Source organism: Thalassophryne amazonica, chromosome 20, assembly GCF_902500255.1.
Source record: "Thalassophryne amazonica chromosome 20, fThaAma1.1, whole genome shotgun sequence".
NCBI lineage: Eukaryota > Metazoa > Chordata > Actinopteri > Batrachoidiformes > Batrachoididae > Thalassophryne > Thalassophryne amazonica.
The window spans coordinates 41,945,352-41,958,011 of record NC_047122.1 but is presented as its reverse complement, the minus strand read 5'-3'; positions in this window follow the sequence as shown (position 1 = coordinate 41,958,011).

Here is a 12,660-nt window from a genome sequence, read left to right as displayed (position 1 = left end):
AAAAGACGCCGTCTTGCCATCGAACAATCATGTGACTTTTTTTTTCGCCCGTTAAGCATGCTTTTAACTGTGTGCTCTTCCCTGCCAGATATCATCCTGATCAATGACGCCTTGCGTGGTGAAAAATCACGATTGCCTGAGGCGCGGTAAATGCACTGATTCATTCCCCCGTCTCAGACACCTGTCAGCTGACTACATCACCGCTGTTAAATCTGAGCCCCGTCACTAATTGCACTCATCGGTTAGTGACGTGCGACTTCTGAACGACTCCTTCACTCTGTGCTCATCTTTCTTTTTCGTGAATTGGGTTTACTAATTCAATGAGTTTGAATAATATTGTGACACACGAGCTCTGCAGGAGGCGAGGCCGCAGTCGAGGCTTCAGTGTGTTTGCGTGTGCTGCAATAATGTGATTACGGCCGCCGTAAGCAGCACAAATTATTACAGCTGTCATGTAAACTCTTTAACCAAGTTAGATTTGAATTAAGCTCATAATCCGAGTGTTCAAAACTCGATTTAAAGAGCATGATTTCTCCTCAGTCTTACAAATTGCTCATCATTGATCCTGTCATTAGCCTCATTTTGAACCCCGCAGACGTGAAGAACATACTGACATCAGTCCTGTGTGTCTGTGCTCAACACAAAAAACTGCTGCTTTGACTCTTCAGTCTCTTCCACATTAACATTTCTTTAAAAAAAAAAAGAAGCTCCTTTATCATTTAGATTAATAGGTTTGATTAAGAGGGTGGAGCCAGGAATTCATTTAAACCATTGTCGTGCTTTGAGCATGAAACGGGGAATAGTGTCAGAATTCCCCTGGATCCTGGTTTTGTCTTTTAGCCAGTGCCATGTGTTAGTTTCTCCACCAGATGGTGCCCTCAGTTATTTTTCAGACCTGGATCAGATAAGTGATTGATTATTGAGAGACTATTTAAACCCTGACTTTCTGTTCAGTAGTTGCCAGATACTTGTTAGCATTGCCAGACTCTTGCAGACCTTCCAGGTTCTTCCAGAGCCACAATCCACGATCCAGACCTTTACCAGGAGAACCACGCCTGATTGCCTCTCTGTGACCTTGACCGTGTCTTCCTGCTGCATGCTTAAGAAGCCAGAGCTTCACACAGCTAAACTTCAGGTAACCTGGCCTCTGTCTAGTTCCCATATTCGGGGCGTACTGTCTTTCCTGGTTTTCCAGACTATTCCTGCGCTGCTCCCATGCTGCCCTGGCTCCTGGTTCTTGGCTTCCTGCACAGCTATGTCACTTTGGAACTCCTCGGCTCTCTGCTCAGAGTGTGACTCTGCGACACGCCAGTTAAGCGCCTCTTCATCTTAGTGGGATCCTGTTCTCACTTGTTCCTGTCTGTGACTGTGCTATGATAAAGAACTGTTCCAAGAACTCTTCCTAAGAACTGCATGAACTCTGATATCAAACAATTAAGAACCCAGCTGTATGAAGTCCTGCTTAATTGGAACTGCGTCACAATGAGCAGCACTTGACCTCTGACCTCAATTTATGAAGTGTGAACAATTCCTGAACAGTAAACCTTATTTCTTAAGAAGACAACATTATTTCCTCACCTCTGAAGCAACCTGCGTTAAGCCTTTTGTGAACTGACTGTTTTGAGATTCCAGCGTTATGAGTGCATTCACTCACCCTGTCTGTCTTTATTACCCATAGTTCCTGGTTTTGGAGGTGAGCGTTCCACCTGGTCATGGTACCTTAGTAATCATTCTCCAAGACTGACCCGGGATACTGCAGCTCCCTATTTTCACTGGCAGGATGCGGGCCATCTCTCCATACGGCAGGCACCCCAGTGCAGCACCTTTTATTTATTGTTTATAAATAAATATTTTCCTTCATACTCCTTCCCGTGTCCAGCTCCCTGCATTTGGGTCCATTGCCTGAAATGGTCCGGTTCTGTCTGGACTCTAACCATAACAAATAGTGTCTGAATCAATTGTTGCACATTTTGTTTGACATGGAACAGGACAAACTGACCAAGATTTATTTGCTCCAAACTTAGGAACCGGTGTCTTACATTCAGGCACTCTAATTAAAACATTGTGGATATTTTAGCTGCTTTTCCTCCATGTGGATCAGTTGGTATTTCATCATTTTCCAAAGCAAATTACTTCAATCATTGTTTCAAGCTTTTTGAGTCAGAGAATCATTACAGGCGCTAATGTAATAGTGGAAGATCTGCAAAAAAGAAGTAGTAGAGTCGGGATATAAAAGCCTTTAAAAAAAGAAGAAAGAAAACCTGCAATATAACCCAGTTTATCATAACTGACTCTGTTAAAGCTGTGCTTTCATCTACTGGGATAGTCAGTTTCATTTCAAGGGAAATCTGGACAAAGGTAAAGAGTCATAACCTGTTGATGGTAACCAAGTGAATGGCATTTTGCAATGCCTGGCAAATTGGCGCACCACCAATAGGAATGGAACCTCAAAACACAAACAAATAGGAAAACAGGGCATATTACAACAACTAATTCTAATCAAAACATGTTGAGGAGACACATTCACTCACAACTCATTTGTCATGCCCCCATCACGAAAAGCACTCGATTTTTGTGACATGTTGTTTTTATTATTGATATCTATAATCTTCCCCTTCTCCAAACTCTAACCATAGTGTTAGTGTCTAGTCTTCTCTAAACCTAACCATAACCCCCCCCACCCCGATCCCACATTTCACAAAATTAGTTCATTCCTGTGTTATGAAAAGTGCCCCATTTTCTTGCCCCCAGCATGAACCCATAGATTAATGTACTTTTCATAACCCAGTCTCAGGAACTACCATGAGATTGGGTTGCACAGAACTATGTACTTGACTTTCACATTGTCAAGGAAAACTAATCTAGATTTTGGTTATGTGCATGATCATATATACAGTTTTGCTTCAGAATGTCACAACTTAGAAGGCAAACTGGGAAAAGTAACCCATCTTTAATACATGTGGCTGAGGTATGCATTCTAATGAGCATCCTAGTTTAGGATTTGCCAGACTATATAGTCTGTCAAACTCTTGGAAATGCTTTATAATCATGTCACTATAATACGCATTAGTTACTTGGTAATAAGGCACTTAGAAGGCCACATAAGTTCTTGTCAATGTTACATTTTAAAGATTATACAAGTGTAAAATAAACATGTTAAGCACCTATGACTGTTTAAGATTAATTACAGCTTTGATTTTCTTTGATTTATTTATAATAGCATTACAAACACATTTATTGAGTTTAACTTCCCTTAATTAACTATCTTAATTATATCATTGTTTTACCTTTACTAGACTGTTTTTGTTCCTTTCGGAGATGGATCTGTATATTAAAAGCCAAGTGGCCTCTACACAGTAAAATCACCAGTGTAAAACTAACACTGACAGTGTTAATTTAACAGTGGTGGTTTTACTGTGTGTGTACGTGTATGCTTGCATGTGTGTGGCTTCGATCACAGAGAAACTGTGGAGAGCTGACATTTGCCGTTTTGGTATGTTTATGTATTTTGGGTCAAGAATGAATGCAGCGAAAACAGAAAGTTGATAGAACTAATATTTTTTGAGAAATTAAGGATATTAGGTAACAACAGTGAACAATGGACTTTGATATCATCATTAATCAGTCTCTGGTAACCAGACAAACTCTGAACAAAGGAAATATCTCATGTGCAAGCTAATAAATGCAATTATTCACAAAACTTTCTCATTTTAATTTCCTGCACTTTCAGGTAAAATCATATAGAAACTTAAATTTATTACCACCCCTGAAAAATATCAGTTACCTATTTTATAAGCAATGCCCAATCTAGACCCCATGGATCCCCACGGGCAATGTGCTAGTATGAAATTAATTATGCATTTATTAGCAATCAAATTGTAGGTCCTGAATGTAAAGCAAAAACAGTGTCTAAAACACTGATGCTGTTACTAACACTTATATGGTCTTAACACTTGATGATCATAAGCATTTTATAAGGACGTTATTCCTACCATATCTGCACATTGGAACCCCCCCCAATCATCTTAAGCCCACCCCTTTGGTAATAAACACTGGTTACATACCCATCCTAATTTAAATAAATATTTTATTAAAGTTAATTAAACACCCACTCTAAAATAATTCAATTCAATCCCAACACATCCTGAAAAGCAAAAAGTATTTATTTATTTATTTTTTGGCTTGTTGCTTTCACATGTTACCTGTGACAACATCAACAGTGTGCACTGGTCTTTTGGGTGTGCACACAATGTTCTTTATATATATATATATATATATATATATATATATATATATATATATATATATATATATATATATATATAAAACCAGTAGTATGAGTAGTTGCATGACAATGGCATCAATTTGAGAGTTTGCAGTACAATAGTTGAGCACAAGGAGGAACAGATCTGGTGCAGTCTGGCACTAAATGGCTGACTTACTTGTGATGAAATCAGACATTTTATTGAAATATATGAAGGGATAGGAATTCCGCTGAATGCAAACTTCACCCTGTGCTTGTGCCAGCCCAGTTTCACGTTTTCTTTTCATGTCTCGGTCACAAACTTTTTTTTTGCTATTTATAATCTTCCCTTTCTCCTAACGCTAAACATCACCATAGCATTAGTGTCTACCCTCCCCTCACCCCAACTCCCCCAGACCCCTCCCCTCATTTTGCACCCCTGTCACAAAATGAAATTGTGCCCCCGTCACGAAAAGCTCCCCATTTTTGTGCCCCCGTCACAAACCCATAGATTAATGTACTTTTCGTAATGCCACCACAAACTGCCGTGAGACTGGGTGCATCTGCCCACCCTGTTTTCAGGCAGAATTTTGCATAGAACACCCCGGGCGTTCTGATGTGTGGATACAGTACTTAACTAACACTTGTTACAAGAACCTTAATATAATGACAAAACATCCCGAGTCTGGGGAGCAATGTGAGCAGACTCTCCTCCGCTCATATTGCTCCCCAGACGAGGGGCATTTTGTTTTTATACCTGAGAAAACTACTGTATTTTTTTCGAAAATTATATGTTAAACAAGATTATTCATCTTTAAAACATTGATTGTGTGAGTAGATGACAAATTCATATTACGCGCTGATCGGAAATAGTGAAGGAAAATAGTTCCATAAAACATGGATCCGCTACAATGGATACAGGGGTACTGGATCCATTAGAAATCTAGTTGATCCACACAACATTGAGGTATAAAAAGCATTTCCGTCACTAAACCTGATGTACCAACCGTTACAACACATGGACTTGTATGACCTCTATTAGCTTTAATTTTCAGCAGTGATGGCAATTCTGCCCTATCACGTTTTCAAATCAAGCACCCGCGCAAAATCGGAAGAGGAAGATACATTTTTCATATGGAAAAAGAGAAAATTCACCACCTCTGCAACCCCCACCGCTCACTTCAGTCTGCCCCAGTGGTCAAGGACGGCGGTATCAGTAGGCGTCAGGGTAGGCCCCATCCATCAGCGGGGTTTGGGTAATGGAATCAAGCGGTGACAATGATCATCAGCGCTGCAAACAATGGCCCATAAACATCCCCTGACAAGTGGTCAAATGCGACAAAAGTGAAGTGGTGGGGGGGCTGCTGCAGGAGCACGTGCACATGCATGAGTCAGTCGGACGAGAGGTGAGGAAGATATCACCCTGAGGATGAAGCAGCGGACTAACACGCTACCTCTGAAAACAAACGTCCCCAGTGGGTCGGAGTTCAAACGAGTCCACTCCTCTACTTCATCTTCTGTCAGGTCTTTCCTATAAGCTGACTTTTTATCAGATCGCTGGGAAGAGAGCGAGCTCGCCAAGGATATAAAACTTCACAGCAAACATCTCAGCTCGAGCAAAATAGCCTCAAAATGTGGCCAATCACATCAGTCAGCACCCAATTAGAGAAAATTAAAGAGTTGCTCTTTTAAAAAAAAAAAAAAAAAAAAAGCAGATAAGTTGCCATCACAAGAAGCAGTTATTGCTTTTGTCACTACAATTTTTTGTCAGCTGGTTTCACTCTGCAGCCCGAGTGCACTGCACGTGCCCGCCAGTTTAATTAACCGCCATTTGTCTCAGCTTTCCCTCTTTTCTTCTATTTATCCACATGTCAGGAGTAACACTGGCCAATTAGTGCAATAAAATAGTTTAGCCTAGTGGAAGGCCTAGAAGAGGACAAACCAAACTCAAGTATTGGCGTGTTGCATTCAGGTGCTCTAAATAAAACACGACAGAGTATTTTAGCTGCTTTTCCTACGTGTAGATCATTTGGCATCTCAGGCTCATCGCGCAAAGTCATTGACGTCAATTAACGCGGTTTAAACGGACTCTGATATTTGGGCACAAAAACCCAAACAAAGCGCAGCTGGATAAATGGCGCCTCTATGAATTACTAATTGTCAAATTATTAAGTGGCAAGGCACACATCTAAACTCGTCTTTTGTCATTTGTGCGTTTATTCAGAGGACTCGGAAAAAAGGCAGCGGCATGCAACGACATCATTAACGCTTCCTCCAAATTGAAACAGTCATCAAGAGTGTATTTAAATGTCTCCGGGAGTTTTTTGTTGAGTGCAAATGACATGTTGCTCGTTTTGCTGGTGGCTACATGACTGATGTGTTGGATGAGACAGTCCGTTTTGACGTGTTTGAAGGCTCCGGGTTTGAAGTGTATGATTCTGAAGTGCCAGCATATGCTTAGTGAGATAAGTAATTTGACACGCAGACATCACAGCCTGCAAATCTTTCGTCTGGCTGCTTCGAGTGTCCACGCCGGATGCTTTTTTTTTTTTTTTTCTTTGCGTCTCCAAACGAACACTTTACAACTGTCACAAATGACTGTCAACGTACAAATGACACACAAAAAACGAGCTCATTTTGAAGACAGATTAGACAGCTGTCATACCAAAAAAATAATACATTTATCCAGACTAAAAATACTGTGAATTTGTTCAAAACAGTTGAAAATTAATTTGCTACTTAATCTTCCTTTTGGCATCATTACAGCGATTGAATTAACTCAGCTTTCATTTGCAGACTTTGAAATATGGTGCAAAATCTGAAATGATGGTCATTGAAGGCAGCACAGCAATAACACAGCCACTCGAAGAAAGAAAGAAAGAAAAAGAAAGAAAGAGAAAAAAATAGAGTCCCCTGACTGAGCTACCTAACACGAAGAGACAAACACATCCCAGAAAAATTCTGCTGCTGCACACAAGTACGACACGGCGAGTACATGCTTACACACGTGCACGTTTACACAGCAGCCGCAGGGGTCAGAGCTGCAAACGAAGTCGCTGACATTGTGGCACTTTTTTGGCAGCGCTGTGCAGGTGTCGTCTGCACACCGGCTTCTGAATAAATGGATCTGAAATGATTTACCGAGGGTGTCTGCCACCCGAGCACTGCCTCCACGCATACACGTGCACAACCTCCTCCCCTCTCCGTGCTCATCATCAGCCAAAAGAGAGGAATCTGGTGGAGCAGCATTCTATTGTGTCGTACAGCGTTTCACCGACGTGCCAACGCTGTTTCACACAGTTTGCGCTCTTGTTTTGTAATTTTAAGAGGATTTAAGCATAAAGACGTGTATCTCTGCTTTCCCAGCAATGCTTGCAACATTATCAGCTGCAATACCGTTTGCAGACGTGCAGGATAAAAGGCAACAGCAGCAACGCACGGGATGAAAAGCTTCAGGGAAGACATTCAATGTCATCACCTATGAGCCATTTGGGAAACAGCGTATTTACTTACTTGTATGAGGTAGTAAACCGTGTGATTGTACTATCTCGGGCGGTACAGTGGATTAGTGGTTAGCACTGTTGTCTCATGACAAGAAAGTCCCAGATTCACTTCTCACCTGGTCATTTTTGTGTGGAGTTTGCATGTTCATCCCGTGTTTCCAAAGACATGGCGTTTAGATCAATTGGGGACTGTCCATGTATTATTGTAGGCTCAGTTGTTTTTTTTTTTTGTTTGTTTGTTTGTTTGGAAAAAGCAAAAACTCACCCGATTCTGTTAGAATATCATTTAAACATAAACAACAACAACAAAAAAATAGGGTGCATTTTCTTTGGCATACTAATGCCCTGAAATCCAAGATGGCTTCCATGATACAAAAACAGCATAAATTGAGATTACAATTGATATAAATCCGGTTCCTATATTTTTTCAGCATCTATTCCTTTTAAAACTGTATCTAGAGATTTCCCTGTGACTACTAATCTTTTTATTTTGTGAAGTGACTGCCATCCTGAATTAAACATGGCGGCCCCAAAAGTGATGTTTGAATGACGTCGCTGGACGCAGTTTTTCCGCATTAGGTTAAGGTTTAGACATTTGGTGTGTATATGTATATAAAGATATATTTTCTTTGTATTTGCAGTAAACAAGTACCCACAACAACTATAACATTGCTTAGAGTCCATATATTAACCAACAAGAAGTCACAAACTGTCGATTTTGGACTTTGCTTTGTCAGCTGAGCAGCAAACAAACAGATTACACAAACTACTAGCGTGTTGCCCGTGGGGATCCATGGGAACGCAACGCTTTTATATCCTGTTAATTATGTAATGTAATTATGTAATTTGATGATTTTTGTGTCAGAAAACCTATATTTAGATACTTTGTAATTATATCTTGTGTATTAGCAAACATATTGTATTATTGCTAAACGGAGGCCATCGTGGATTTTGGAATCTTAGAATGTGGAGAGAAAAATGGCACTGTAATTTTCTTTCAAGCTTATGATATCTTTCAAAACCAAGTGAGTTTTCGCTTTTACAAAAAAAATAAATAAATAAAAAAGCACGACATTACAAATGATCCTACACTAATATTTAGTTTTGGGGGGAGGGGGTGGGTGGGTTGGCAATCCAGCTTGAGCCCAATTCAATCCAGACTGCTTTCTAGTTGGATAGTGTTCAAAGTAACGTGTTTTTTTTTTTTCTTTCAAATCTGGCTAAGCCTACAATGTGTCCAAACTCAATCCCGCTCACACTGAAAGAGATGTGCATGACCGTGAGAGTGCAGGAGTGTGTGCGTGTGGATCTGGACCTGAGAGCGCAGTTGTAGATCTGGCGTGGGAGCGTCGGTGTGTGCGACACATGGAAGGGAATGCACCTGACAGATTCTCTAGGCAACAAGGCGCCTTTGAAGCCACACTGGGTGCTGCCACAGTGGAGAGGATGCTGTGGGCGTGTCAATGTAGTGAAGAAGTTTGATGTCATGATCCTTGACGTAGCCGGACTCTAGCCACACTTGCATTCAAACCTCTGAATCCTGCTCACATCCAGCTCAAGTCAAACAAAGAAACCATCAGACTTAAGTCAGATTTGTGCCATTTACATTCAGAAAAAGCCTGTATGGCTCAAGCCAGATTCGTCCTGAATTCCGTATTTCCAAACCCAGTAGGAATGGGGCCTAAATTGCCCGCAGACTGACAGGCTGTCAGAGTGGACCTTCCTTCTTGCTGACTGACCTCTGTGACAGGCTGTTAGGCTCCAGCCCCATGGATCCTTCAGCTGGAGTAAGTGGGTTCAGAAAACTAATTGATTGATCCCCCCCATCTGGGCACAGACATCACTATGACATGGGTTTGGGGTTAAAGCTTTATGTAATGTTTGAAACAGCTATTCTCGAAACTTTTAACTAGTTGCTTCATAAAGTAATTCACACATTAATATGCTTCAAACTCAGTCAGTGTCTTCAAACAATGAAATATTATTTTAATCAAATACTGATTGATACAAAATTGGCAAATAAATCACCTCAGAAAATGACTGACTATTTTGAAACTGTCCAAACTTTAAACTATTGCTTGAGGCACAAATTCATGATTTTGAAACACTTGAACAGTACATGAGCCAACTGCTTCAGAAAATAATTTTCCATATGATTGAAAAAGTAAATAAAAGTATTTACTTCAGAAAACGAGTCAGTGTTTTGATTTGGCCCAAAAACTAAATTATGCTTCAGATGGTTAATTATTTTGAAACAATCCAAGTGAACTGAAGTGGCCACTTCACAAAATATTTTTTTTCAAATGCTTGTCAAAGTAAATGAAACAGTGATTTCTGAAAGTGATTCACTGTTTTGAAACAGTCCAAACACTAGATGAAACCTGGTCATCATTGTGTCCAAAGGTTCTTGAAATGGAGCTATATCTCCACTTGCTGGACATTCATCATTAATGCAGGTACAGTAAATGCAGATAATTTCACCAACAGCTCTAGTCTTTAATACCACACATTCTTCTCAAACTTGATAGTGTGAAACAAGAGAATGAAGAAAAGCCTTGGCTGTCTAAACTGTATTTAAGTTTGTATTTTTAAGCTGTTAAAATCAAAGCTGGAGTTACAGTGCATCTGGAAAGTATTCACAGCACTTCACGTTTTGTTATGTTACAGCCTTATTCCAAAACAGATGAAATTCAGTTTCCAAACTAATGAAATTTTCTATTTTCATGAAGGTTTTATATTAAGTTGGATGTATTAAACACTTTGCATGTATGGCTTTTGGTTATGACTTCCCTTAAAACAAACAAAAATTACATCAGGTAGATTCAAGCCTTCCTGATTATACATTATTGATCGTATTGTATCCAGTAAGTGTCCAGTGGTACAGCAATGTTAGCCAGAAAGTGAGTGAAAGTGAAACCAGAAACGTGTGAAGGGTTAACACTTTGACTGTCCAGTGCTGGCTGCTGACACGTCCCCAGCAGATGGGCTAAAAGTTGACACCGACACAACGGAGAAAACAACAAAGTCAAGAGGTGAAAAACAGAGGCATCAGAGAAATACATCATCATCCCACCTCGGTGACACTCTGTAGGGCTCGACCTTACCAGGCGGCTGGGTTGTCAGAGCGGCCTAATCAAGTAGTCGGCAGGACTGCCAGACCTGCCCCGGTCTGAGAACATGCACAGGTTCAACATCACCGTCCACCCGACATAAGCACATAAACGGTGTTCTCACTTCAAACTGATTTCCTCACAGACAGTAAAACAGGAAACTGAGCTGTTGCCAATATTTATTAGTGTACATTTACACTTTAGTAAATGTAAAGTCCACCCTCATGACAGATCAAATTAAATATTATGCTTCCTCTTGGAAAGACCTTAAACCATTTTCATTTGATGGGAAAATTGATCTATCAGGGTTAGGGTTTATTTAAGGGTGCAGGATGATGGTAGTTCAGGGGGTATCATACTCTCTGCTGAAGTCTCCCATCAAATACATTAACCGATGACTGCTCCGTTCAGATCTACCATTAAGACTCAGGAGACTAGAGACTGTTAAGAACTTATTCCATAGATAAATTCTTACACATGAAAGACAGTCTTTGGGGCCAGTCCCACTCCTGACAGTGTTGGGGTACATTGAATCCTGCCATCAGAAGAAGGTTGGAGCAGAGCCTATTGCCCAACATTGGACAGGGACCAACTGGTGGTGGTGGGGCAGAGGAAGGCAGTGTGCAAGCCAGCAACCAAGGCATCAAGCAGGAACCAAGTAGAGGGGGACCAGGAGCAGAAGGCCGAGGCGTGGCCAGTGACCCCATGGGCAGACAAGGGCCAACAGGAGGCAGCGAGGTGGAGGAAGCGCAACCCAGGCCAGCAACAGGGACCAACAGAAGCGGGCTGGGTGGAGGAGGGAAAGTCCTGGACAGCAACTGCAATCAGTACAGCGGTCAATCAGGATTGACATCTTTAAATGGCTTTGACATTCATTATTGGTTGCAGTTGATGACTAAATTTCAGACCAGCTGCTTCAGATTTGAGATATGGCTATTACTGATTACTGATTGACAGAAAGTTTGAAACCTAAAACATCAGTGTTCACATATTGAACATCCCTACACTTTCATGAACTTGAAGGGTATTGGGGGGGGCAGGAGTAAAATAAACCCTAGTCTAGTTGACACTGTCAAATTGTGTTGGTTTTGATTAGATTTTCTGGCAGTGTCACTCTAATGTGCTATCAGGTGTTGTGGCTTATAAAAACTCAGGCAATTGCAGACAAGTTTGACGAGACTCTAAAACTTTTTGTGATCGTTTGTGGCTTACATATAACAATCATGAAATTAGTATTTTGCACGTACACCACCCCTCTAAAATATAGCACTTTTAATACTGCTGCTACCTGCAAAGTCAAATTTAAGGGTGGTGTCTAAGAATGTGAATACAATTAGAGTCGTATTAAAAAAATATTATTGACCTTTCTGTGGTTGTGTGAGTGGACATCAAGCTCCACTCTTTAAGATCTCTCCCATGTAGAATGTTATTAACATATGCTGCTCTTCATAAATTACCTTTGTCACATTATGAAAAAATCAGGCACAACTCTACAATTTTATGAGCCTGTAAAAGGTGAAGGCCATGCATATTAAGTTTTTCATGCACCGTGAGCTTTTAAGGTATGCTACAATAGGTTACATCATTAATTTCTGCAGGGAATCCTGGGCCGTATATTTTCTTTATTCTTAAAAGGGTGATAGTTCTTCACTCTGAAAGAACGTAAAACTGTGTAAATCTCCACCAGCACCCTGCAGCAAAGATCAATGTTCAATTTTATTGACAGGTAAGCAGGGAATTACAATGAAAAGGGGAAAGTAACTGATCACTTGTAGCTATGTATGCATTTTTCAGCTTGCTTATG